Raw genomic sequence first — 12,464 nt, 5'->3', positions numbered from 1 at the left:
TAGATTAAGGAGGGAAGCAAGAGGAAAGAGAGTAGTTGGTGCTGAGGAAGAGGAAGAGTACTTTGAACCAGACATGGAGGAGAATATGGAGAACCATTGATGGTGTGAAAACGAATTTCAACATCCAATCTAACCGGCAAGTGTACCGGGTCGCATCAAGTAATAATAACTCACATGAGTGAGGTCGATCCCACAGGGATTGAAGGATTGAGCAATTTTAGTTTAGTGGTTGATTTAGTCAAGCGAATCAAGTATTGGTTGAGTGTTTGTGATTAACAGAAACTAAATCGCTTAGAATGTAAAAGGGAAAGGGAGAATTGCAGTAAACTAAAGAGCAGGAAAATAAAGAAGCTGAATCTTAAAGAGCAAGTAAAATAAAGTGCAGAAACTTAGATTGCAAGAAATGTAAATAACAGAAGCTTAAAGTGCAAGAAATGTAAATTGCTTGAATCATAAAAGGAATTGGGGATTGGGATTGCAGAATTTGAACAAGGAACAAGTAAATGGCATTAAACATAAGAGAGAAAATTGAAGTGCAGTGAAGTAGATCTTAACAGAAAAGTAAAATGACTTGAGAATTTAAAGAACTAGAAAGCAGTGCTTAAGTTGCAGCAAATTAAAAGGGGTTGAGATCTCAGGAGTGGAAGAGACTAGATAACAAGTCTAGATCTCAAATCCTTCCTTGATCCAACAAGAGCAATTGCGAAAGAAGTAAAGAAAAGTAAATTGCAGAAACAAAGTAAATGAAGAAGCACTAGACAGTAATCCAAATTCAATTATGCAGTAAGAAAATAAACAAGGATCTCAAAGTGAGATTGAAACAGAATTTCTTCAATTTTCCACTCAAAATCCAAAGCAAGAAAATAAAAGAGAGTTCAAGCAAGAACAGGGAAGAAGAGAATTCAATTCTCCTTCCCAATTCTCCAAGAATTGAAAAAATGTAGAAGCAAAAGCTCAAAATCAAAATGCAAGTAAAAAAGAAAATTTAAAATGAAATCCAAAAGTCCTAATTACATCAAACTAACTCCTATTTATACACTTTCTATTCTTGGATATTGGAATTTGGATGGGCTTTTGATTTGGTGAAGAATTGAATTAAATTGAAATTTTAAATCTCAATTTCAGCCCAAATGCATCTCCCAGGGGAGTGCTCAGCTCATAAAGTGAGCTGAGCTTTGACACTTAGTGTGAGGAATGGTAGCGTGCTTGTTGCTGGGTGCATCAGGGGAGAGCTCAGCTCACTTTGTGAGCTGAGCGCTAGTGCTAATGTGTGTGCGTTGTGTGCTGCCCAGGGACCGTGTCTTGTTGCGCGCTCCCCATCCCTTGTCCATGTCATGCGTGCCTCATTGCTCCAAGGGGTAGCGCTTAGCTCACTTTGTGAGCTGAGCTTTGGTGTATCCAAGGAAGGGTCCTTGGTTCGAAACCCATGGGAAGCATGCGCTACCCCTTTTCTTGGTTGCCTTGCTTCCTTGCTTCCTCAAGGTGTGGGGTTCGAACCCTGGGGAGTGCATTTGGCCAATTTTGGCTTATTTTCCATGTGAGTAGCGCCTCCACCCTTTCCCCTTGGTCATGGGTTCAAGTCTTGGAGCATGCATTTGGAAATCATTTTTCTTGAATTTCTCCTCTAGCGCTCTCGATAATGCTCACTTTGTGAGCTGAGCTTTGTGTCTTGATTCCCAGGGAGTAAGTGTAGTGCTCACTTGGTGCTTGGTGTTCTTTGGGGAGAGCTTTGTGGTTTGTTGCACCACACTTCCTCCTTTCTTGGCCACACTTTCTATTCCTTGAACCACGCTTCTTAGGCCACACTTTTCTTTTTTTTTCTTTTCTTCACCTACAATTAATCAAAACAACCAATCAAAGTATCACCAAATTCACAAGGTTTACAAATCATAAAACTGCAATTAAATTTGGCCTAAACCTCATGATTTAGCATCAATTATATGGTGGTTGTTTGATTCAAAGAAGTTATGCATTTTCATTCCAAATTGCTTTCTTAGGATGCAAGAAAGTGCATAAAACCAAATAAAAACAAAGGAAAAGGCTAGTAAAACTGGGATATGATGACTTGTCATCAACCATCATGAAGAAGAGGCTCACAACCATGGCAGAGAAGGTCTAGAAAATCATGCTGGGCAAGAGAGAAGAGTTCTAGGCTCTTACATCAACCCAAACCCAGGAAACTGTGGGAGTAGCATCCAAAGGCCAACCATACATGCCAACAACTTTGAACTAAAGCCACAGCTCATCACCCTTGTTCAGAACAACTGTTCATTCGGAGGAGGCGTCCAAGAAGACCCCAATCAACATCTAACCAGCTTCCTGAGGATATGCGATACTGTGAAGTCCAATGGTGTTCATCCTGACACCTATAGACTACTTCTGTTTCTTTTCTCACTTAAGGACAAGGCATCTAAAAGGCTGGAATCCTTTCCAAAGGAGAGTTTAGCAACCTGGGAAGATGTGATGAACAAATTCTTGGCAAGATTCTATCCTCCTTAACGGATCAACAGGCTGAGAGCTGAGGTACAAACATTCAGGCAGCAAGATGGTGAGACTCTATATGAAGCATGGGAGAGGTTCAAGGACCTGACAAGAAGGTGCCCACCAGACATGTTCAATGAATGGGTGCAGCTACACATTTTCTATGAAGGCCTCTCTTATGAATCAAAGAAAGCAGTAGACCATTCATCCGGGGGATCTCTGAACAAGAAGAAGACCATTGAGGAGGCCATAGATGTCATTAAAACTGTAACAGAGAATGACTATTTCTATGCTTCTGAAAGAGGCAACACTAGAAGAGTGATGGAACTAAACAATATGGATGCACTACTGGCCCAAAACAAGCTTATTACCAAGCAGCTGGCTGACCTCACCAAGAAGATGGAGAGGAACCAAGTGGCAGCAATCACCACCTCATCAGCAACCCAAGAGGGAGTGAATGCTGAGGCAGAGGAGGAGCAAGAACAAGCCAACTACATTGGAAACTCACCCAGGCAAACCCATGATCCTTACTCCAAAACGTACAACCCTGGTTAGAGGAATCACCCAAACTTTGGGTGGGGAAATCAACAAGATCAAAGCCAAGATTAGAGACGTCACAACCCCAACAACCATGCAGCCCACCAACACTCCACGCAGAGATCATATCAACACCACCCTAACAACACCTCTCCACATCCATACCAAAACCAAAATGACCCAACTCACCCATCCACTCTCAACTCACCATCATCTGAAGAAAGACTCTCCAAAATTGAGACTCTGTTTGAAGGCATATGCAAAGAGATTCAAGACAGTAAGGCATTTCGAGAAGAAGTGCAGTCCAATATGCAGAATCAAGATGCTGCCATCAAAAAACTTGAGACACAAATTGACTACCTATTCAAGAGAATTTCCAGCCACAACCCTCGTAGCGATACAGACTCAAACCAAAGGGAGGAGTGTTAGGCTATAACCCTCAGAAGTGGAAAAGAATTGAAGGTGATTCCCAAGCTACCCCAAGAGAAAGATTTAGTTGGAAAGAAAGAGGAACAAGATGAAGTTCAAATCCCCACCTCCAACTCACGTCAAAAGGAAGGAGAGCTGAAGCCATATGCTCCGAAAGTACCATATCCTCAACAACTGAAGAAGAAGGGGGATGACAGCCAGTTCTCCAGATTTTTAGAAATCTTCAAGAAATTATAGATTAACATACCCTTTGCTGAAGCAATAGAGCAAATGTCGCTCTATGCCAAGTTCTTGAAGGAATTGATGACTAAGAAGAGAAGTTGAAAGAGCAACGAGACTGTGATACTAACCGAAGAATGTAGTGCTATCATTCAGCATAAACTACCTCAGAAATTGAAGGATCCTGGGAGCTTCCAGATCCCTTGTATTATAGGGGAGATCACAGTAGAGAAAGCTCTATGTGACTTAGGAGCCAGCATAAATTTGATGTCAGTAGCTATGATGAGGAAAATGAAGATCGAGGAGGCTAAGCCAACAAAAATGGCCCTACAACTGGCAAACCGATCGTTCAAGTTCCCTCATGGTGTAGTGGAAGATTTGCTGGTGAAGGTGGGGGATTTCATCTTCCCAGCAGACTTTGTGGTGTTGGACATGCAGGAGGAAGCCAAGGCCTCTATCATCTTGGGAAGACCATTCTTAGCTACTGCTGGAACTGTCATTGATGTCCAAAAAGGTGACCTCAACTTAAGATTACACAATGAAAAGATGACATTCAATGTGTTCAAGGCCATGAGTTACCCACCAGAACAATTGGGAGAATGTATGAGGTTGGACTCACTGGAAGATGCAGTGCAGGAGAGCTTTGACGAAGAAGAACCTGAAAGGTTAACAGAGGAGGAGTCAACGTCTAGTGAAGAGGTTGCAACAGCAGAGATTCATATACAAGGTGCACCAAAGGAAGAGAATGAAAAGTTAGAAGCACCCAAACTTGAACTCAAAGCACTGCCACCCACTCTCAAATATGCATACTTAGGCGAGAATGAAAGCTACCCAGTGATCATAAACTCATCCCTCAGCTAAAATCAAGAGAATTTACTACTCCAAGTGTTGCGAAGGCATAAAGATGCCATTGGATGGACCCTCGCTGACCTAAAAGGGATCAGTTCGGCCATATGCATGCATAAAATACTGTTGGAAGATGATGCCAAACCATCCATTCAATCCCAAAGGAGGCTGAACCCAATCATGAAGGAAGTGGTACATAAGGAAGTTATGAAGTTGTGGCAGGGAGGGGTAATCTACCCGATCTTAGACAGCCCCTAGGTCAGCCCCGTGCATGTTGTTCCGAAAAAGGGAGGAATCACTGTAGTTCCCAATGAGAGGAACGAACTAATCCCCACTAGGACAGTCACAGGATGGCAAATGTGCATAGACTACAGAAAATTATATGAAGCTACATGAAAAGAACATTTCCCCCTTCCATTCATGGATCAGATGTTGGAAAGACTCGCAGGACACTCATACTATTGTTTTCTCGACGGTTATTCAGGATATAACCAAATAGTGGTTGATCCTAGAGACCAAGAGAAAACCTCATTTACTTGCCCATATGGAGTGTTTGCTTACAGGTGCATGCCATTTGGGCTATGTAATGCACCTACGACTTTCCAACGTTGCATGCTTTCTATCTTCTCAGATATGATAGAGAAATTCATTGAAGTTTTTATGGATGATGTCTCGGTATTCGGAGATTCTTTTCCTAACTGCCTGAATCATCTAGCCTTGGTATTGAAAAGGTGCCAAGAGACCAATCTGGTCTTGAACTGGGAGAAATGTCACTTTATGGTGACAGGAGGAATAGTCCTTGGCCATAAGGTTTCTAACCAAGGCATTGAGGTGGACAGAGCTAAAGTGGAACTTATTGAAAAACTTCCTCCACCTAGTGATGTCAAGGCAATTAGAAGCTTTTTAGGGCATGCTGGCTTTTACAGAAGATTTATTAAAGATTTTTCAAAGATAGCCAAGCCCTTGAGCAATCTCCTTGTATCTGATACACCATTTATCTTCGATGAAACATGCATGCAAGCATTCGAGAATTTGAAAAAAAGATTGTCCTCTACCCCTATTATTTCCCCACTTGATTGGAACTTACCCTTTGAATTGATGTGTGATGCATCTGACTTTGCAGTTGGGGCCGTGTTAGGGCAGAGGAGAGATAACTTAGTCCATGTGATATACTATGCTAGCAAAGTCCTCAATGAAACTCAAAGAAATTATACCACTACTGAAAAGGAGTTACTAGCAATAGTTTTTGCATTTGACAAGTTTAGATCATAACTCATTGGTGCTAAAGTGATTGTTTTCACAGATCACACAGCACTTAAATATTTGTTTGCCAAGCAAGAATCAAAACCAAGACTAATAAGATGGATTTTATTGTTACAGAAATTCAATATTGAAATAAGAGACAAGAAGGGAGTAGAGAACAAAGTAGCGGATCACCTATCCAGAATCCCTCATGATGAAGGTAGAACACATGATACTAGTGTAAATGAGCTCTTCCCTGATGAGCAGTTGATGACAGTTCACAAAGCACCATGGTTCGCAGACATTGCCAACTTCAAGGCAACTGGGGCCTTACCTCCAGAGATCAATAAACATCAAAAAAGGAAGCTCATAAATGATGCAAAATATTTTGTCTAAGATAAGCCATATCTCTTCAAGAAATGTTCAGATGGAATCCTGAGAAGATGTGTTTCAGAAGAAGAGGGACGGGAAGTCCTGTGGAATTGCCACGGCTCATGCTATGGAGGCCATTTTGGAGGGGACAGAACTGCAGCAAAGGTGTTACAAAGCGGATTATTTTGGCCCACCCTTTTCAAGGATGCTAAAGAACTAGTAAAGAGCTGCAATGAGTGCCAAAGATTTGGGAACTTGCCCAAAAGAAATGAGATGCCACAAAATTTCATCTTAGAACTGGAACTGTTTGATGTATGGGGAATCGATTTCATGGGACCATTTCCAACCTCATATTCAAAGAAGTACATTTTGGTGGCAGTGGACTACGTTTCCAAGTGGGTGGAGGCTATTGCAACCCCAACAAATGATAACAAGGTGGTCATGAACTTCCTCAGGAAGAATATTTTTAGCCGATTTGGAATCCCACGAGCACTCATCAGTGATGGAGGGAGCCATTTTTGTAACAGACCACTAGAAGCTCTTCTCCTACGATACAGGGTGAAACACAAGGTTGCCACACCTTACCATCCCCAAACAAGTGGGCAAACTGAGATATCTAACAGAGAGCTAAAAAGGATTTTGGAAAAGACTGTGGGTACATCAAGAAAGGAATGGTCGAAGAAGCTGGATGATGCTCTTTGGGCATATAGAACAGCATTCAAAATGCCACTAGGGATGTCCCCATACCAACTGGTGTATAGGAAAGCTTGTCATCTACCACTGGAGCTTGAACATAAAGCTCTCTGGGCTCTCAAGTTATTAAATTTTGACAGCATCGCTGCTGGTGCAAAGAGGATCTTGCAGCTGCAAGAGATGGAGGAATTTAGATCTCAAGCCTATGAAAATGCCAAGATTTATAAAGAAAAGGTGAAGAGAAGACATGACCTGCATCTGGCACCAAGGAGTTTCGAAAAGGGACAGCAAGTACTCCTCTACAACTCCAAATTGACACTGTTCCCTGGCAAACTCAAATCAAGGTGGTCAGGACCCTTTCTTGTTACAAAAGTCTCGCCATATGGGCACATAGAAATCATGGATTAAAGTTCGGAGAGGACTTTCATTGTGAACAGACAAAGGCTCAAACACTATATGGGCAACATGGGGGAAAACCCCAAAGTGAAGTATCATCTCAAGTAATGGAGGAATCGTCGATCTAGCGACGCTAAAAGAGTGCTTTGTTGAGAGGCAACCCAACCTAAGGTAGTTTCTTTTTCATCGTCATTTCAATAAAAATCACAAGTTGTTTCCCCTGTATTACGAGGAGCTAAGTTTGTTGTTCCACACCAAAACAAATCCAAGAGTGAAAGTGCAGTTTTAAGTTTGGTGTTCCACCAAAGATATTCGTTATAATCACACTACACTCCAATGACAGATTGCTAGCTCCAACCAATCAGGGGAACCACTTAACAGTAGTTTAGTCTGAAGTTAATGGTTATTTTGTTAATAACAACATATGAGGCTCTCTGCAAGTATGCAATCTATTGTACTAGGCAAAAGAACTAAGTTTGGTGTTCAAAAATTCGCAAGCATACATGCAAGCTAACTGTTACGAGGGTTACCTGAAACTGGAGGCCGATCTCGGATGAGATCTTCGGTACTGGTCGGAGATGACGTGTCCGGCTGGCTGGTGGCGGCCGGAGCTGTTGTGTCCGACTTGTTGGACTTTCTGCACTGCTGATCCTTGGCCACCGGAGGGTGGGGGGTACCTGCAAGAGACTCCGATGCTTAAGTTAGCATGGGTATTAAACATGTTTATTGTAGAATCAGAGTATGAGTTATACCTGGGTGCTCCAGTGTATTTATAATAGTGTGGGCTGACCTTTCTGATAAGATAAGTTAGTTATCTTATCTTATCTTATCTTGTTTTGGATGAAGTCAGCTTATCTTCAAGGAAACCTCCTTTATCTCTATAGGCTGGGATTGCCTTTGGATTTGGGTCGTGTTCCTCTATTTGGGCCCTTTATTGGGCTTTCCTGTCGATTTGGCCGAGCTCTTTTAGAAGAGGTCGGGTAGTCTGACCTGAAGAGGTCGGTCGCTGTGTCGTCGATCATCCCGGGTCGGATAGCTCGACCCAGGGTATGAATAGTGTCCCTGCTTGAGCTTGGTCTTCTTTTGAGGTTGAGTTCTTTGACTTCGGTCTAGTGGGGCCGAACTCAAGCATTTTTTGTCGATTCCTTTGAAACAGCTTTTGAATGTAGACCGTTTCCTCTAAAAGCGCGTGCTTTTATATCGGCGCTTTGGGAACGTGCAAGGGTTTAATGCTTTCATTAATTTTGTCATTAATTGCCCCGTTTCCCTTTGGCTCTTTCATTTTGATTTTGAAAACCCCAAAAACGGTTTCTCTCCTTCGCCCTTTTCGTAACTTCTTTCTCTGCTCTCTTCGCTATTTTGTTCTTCTGCTTCCTTGCGTTGCGGCGTTGCTTGGTGACTTTCTTGGGCAGCTTTTATTTCTGCACTTCCGTCTTTCTTCTCGAAGTTTCTCATCGTCTCCAGGTTAGTCCCGTTTCATATATTCTCCTTGTTTTGCTTTGATTTTGACCCTTTCTTTAGAGAAAGTTTGGATCTTTTGTTTTGTTATGCCCTATTGTTGTGCGTTCTGGGAGTTTCTTCATTTTCTGCATGGTCCTTTTTTGCCTTTGCTTAATGCTTTTAGGGTTTTGCATGTTCTTTGTTGTTTCCGTTCTGATGCCGTTTATCTAGAAAAAACCCGTATCTGTTTCTTGCTTTATTTGACGGTTGATTTGCCTGATTCTGAAAAGTTCGCACCTTTGATGGTTTCTTCTTGGTGTACTTGATTTTGGGAATGCTTTTGCTGATAGATTGTGATGACTTTTTCTTTTGACACTACTTGCTGTTTAAAGTCTTTTTCTTGTTTCAAAAATGCTGGGGTGGGAGCTGTAGATTTTCCTGGAAACCTTGCTTTGTTACTGCCTCCAAAGGATGCCCCAAGATTTTGGTTTGAGTCTTGGGGTTTTCCTTTTCTGTGTGTTCGCCTACATCGTATTGAGTTGTTTTCTCCCTTGTCCGAGATGTTTTTAGTAATCCCATCTTCTTTTCTTACTTGTAGGATTAGTTGGCCTCATGTCCTCTCGCAATAACATTATAGAGATGTCTTCCAGAGTTCCCGAGGGGATGTTCGATTGGATGGACTCCCTTGTTTTGTTGTGTGTTTCTATTGTGGATGCTGAATTTTGCACAGAGCTGAGGAAGCGCCATAGGATTTGTGATAACAGTGCCCGCGAGGGGGATTATGAACTTGTTGCTCCTGATTCTGATGAGAGAGTTTATTTTCCGACTTCCGTCGAGGGGGAGCGTCCCTCTTTCTATGCTTATGAATACTTCTTCAGCTAAATTAAACGTTACTTTCCCTTTTACTGCTTTTGAAACTGACTTGTTGTGGTCTTGCAATATTGCTCCATCCCAGCTTCATCCAAACTCCTGGAGTTTTATCAAAATATTTCAACTTCTTTGTCAGGAGTTGGACATAACACCTTCTGAAACTCTTTTCCTTTATCTTTTTGTCTCGGCCAAACCTGGAGGTTCCTCCAAAAAGAAAGCTTCCTGGGTTTCTTTCAGGTCGGCCCAGGGGCATAAAGTTTTTGCCAAGTACGATGAGTCGTTTAAAGATTTTAAGAACTATTTCTTCCCAGTCCGTGGCATTGAGGGGGTTTGCACCATTTTTCTTGATGAAAATGATGAGCCTGCTTTTCCTCTGGAGTGGCAAAAGAATGTAAGAGTACCACGTTACACATGGGAAATGCTTAGTGAGGTTGAGCGGGCCTTTGTAGTTGTTCTTGAAGATTTGTGGGGGAAGCCTCCCCATCTGAACACGAAGAGATTTTTAAGTGATCCATCTTTGGTTCGGGCTGCTTTGGGTACTGTCTGATTTGTTTTTATACTTGCTCCCGAGCTTTGCTTCTCCTGTGTTGTAACTTGTCTTTTGTTTTTTGTGTTTTTCAGAGATGTCGAAGAATAATGATTTTATGAGGGCCTATAAGAAGGCGAAGAAGGCGACCGCTGCTTTAAACATCTCGGCTAAGGCGGCCGGAGAGGGCTCTTCTCAGCCTCCAGTTAAACCTCCTATATCGAGTTTTCCCGGGCTGAGGAAAGCAATTCCTACTCCTCGGGTCCGTCTGGTCGATCCTCCACAATCTTCTGTTGCAGCTTCCGGTGCCCCTCCTAGTAAAAAGCAAAAAACAATTGAGCCTTTCAACCTTGATGCTCCTGACTTTGATGCGGTTGAGTTTGTAGATCAACAAATCGGCCCTTATGGTGCTCTTTCTATGGACGACGTGTCGCTTCTTCATCATTTTGATTATATCACCCGGAGTGGTATCAAGTTGGCACACATGGGGGCGGCCCTATATCGAACTGCTCAAAGTCTTCCTCTCCATGCCACTAAAGCTTTTATGGAGGAGGCCAAACAGGAGTTTGATCGGATGAAGGGCTCGAAGGAGGAGCTTGAAGTAAGGGTGGCCAAGTTAGAGAAAGACTTGGAGAATGAAAAGGCTAGTTCCACTTCTCTGGCTGGTTCTCTGAGACTGGCCGAGGACACGGCTATGCGTCATAAGGACAGTTATCTGACGTCTTTCCGGGAGGTGTTGCGTCTGAGAGAAGAGTTGGAGAATGCCTGGGCTAATTATTCCGAACTCCAAGTTCATCTTGTTGGCAGTGTTACTGCTGCCTATGAGAACCTGAAGGAACAAGTTCGGGTTATTGCTCCCGAGGCCGACCTGACCCTCTTTAGCTTGGAGAACGTTGTCAGGGATGGCAAGGTTGTCCCTGATGACGAGGATGAGGATGATGTCGATCCTCCCCCTGTAGCCTCTACCAAGGTGTCGACTTCTGCTGTCACTGCCGAGGTTGGTCCTCCCGCTTCTGATCCCGACTGCCAGATCTTGAACCGGGATGACGGTACTATAGATGCCGTTCCTCTCCAGACTCGCCCTCCGTCTCCTCGAGCTGATGCTGCTAAAAAGTCTTCTGACCCTTAGCTTTTTCTTTATTCTGGATATGTAGTTGGCCCGGCTTGTGGGCTTTTTTAACTCTTTATGTTTCGTTAACTGCTGATACTTTTCCGTTGCTTCCTTAGCAACTTTTGTTTTTTATAAAAAACAAAGGGTAGCTCGCTTTAGCTTTTTTAAGGTAGGTTTTAGTGGCCTCCGAGGCTTTTATAACCTTGTGAATGATATCAGGCTTTTTGTGCTTGACTTGGTATCTCTTTTTCTGTGAATATTGGAACCTTGCGGCTTAACCTTTTTTGGTTTGCTTTATACTTTGTAGCTTGAATCCTTTGTGGTTGTAGGTCTAACTTTGATTTTTGGTTCGTTCTTGCTTGTATTTCTGACGATCCATAACCGATTTCTTTAAGTAAGTAGTTTTTATAATCCTCTTTTTTGGATCTTTGTCAGATCTCTTTCAGGGATCTTTATTGTAGTAGGAGTCCGACTTTATTATATCGGTCTCCTTTAAGTTATTTTTATAATCCTCTTTCTTGGATCTTTGTCAGATCTCTTTCAGGGATTACTTTTATAACTTTTTTAGTAGTAAGAGTCCGACTTCGTTATATCGGTCTCCTTTAAGTTATTTTTGTAGTCCTCTTTCTTGGACCTTTGTCAGGTCTCTTTCAGGGACTACTTGTATAACTTTTTTAGTAGTAAGAGTCCGACTTCGTTATATCGGTCTCCTTTAAGTTATTTTTGCAGTCCTCTTTCTTGGACTTTTGTCAGGTCTCTTTCAGGGACTACTTGTATAACTTTTTTAGTAGTAAGAGTTCGACATCGTTATATCGGTCTCCTTTAAGTTATTTTTGTAGTCCTCTTTCTTGGACCTTTGTCAGGTCTCTTTCAGGGACTACTTGTATAACTTTTTTAGTAGTAAGAGTCCGACTTCGTTATATCGGTCTCCTTTAAGTTATTTTTGCAGTCCTCTTTCTTGGACCTTTGTCAGGTCTCTTTCAGGGACTACTTGTATAACTTTTTTAGTAGTAAGAGTTCGACATCGTTATATCGGTGTCCTTTAAGTTATTTTTGTAGTCCTCTTTCTTGGACCTTTGTCAGGTCTCTTTCAGGGACTACTTGTATAACTTTTTTAGTAGTAAGAGTCCGACTTCGTTATATCGGTCTCCTTTAAGTTATTTTTGTAGTCCTCTTTCTTGGACCTTTGTCAGGTCTCTTTCAGGGACTACTTGTATAACTTTTTTAGTAGTAAGAGTCCGACTTCGTTATATCGGTCTCCTTTAAGTTATTTTTGTAGTCCTCTTTCTTGGACCTTTGTCA

General features: G+C 42.2%; 1 non-coding gene across 1 annotated transcript; it reads right to left on the bottom strand.

Moving 5' to 3' along the window:
- Positions 1-2,508: 2,508 nt before the first annotated feature.
- LOC112753186 (small nucleolar RNA R71) lies at positions 2,509-2,612 on the bottom strand. Its single transcript, XR_003177581.1, has one exon. It is a non-coding gene; the product is annotated as a small nucleolar RNA R71 (small nucleolar RNA).
- Positions 2,613-12,464: the final 9,852 nt, after the last annotated feature.

Source organism: Arachis hypogaea, chromosome 15 (genome assembly GCF_003086295.3).
Source record: "Arachis hypogaea cultivar Tifrunner chromosome 15, arahy.Tifrunner.gnm2.J5K5, whole genome shotgun sequence".
Classification (NCBI taxonomy): Eukaryota; Viridiplantae; Streptophyta; class Magnoliopsida; order Fabales; family Fabaceae; genus Arachis; species Arachis hypogaea.
This window is presented reverse-complemented; position numbering and strand designations above follow the sequence as displayed.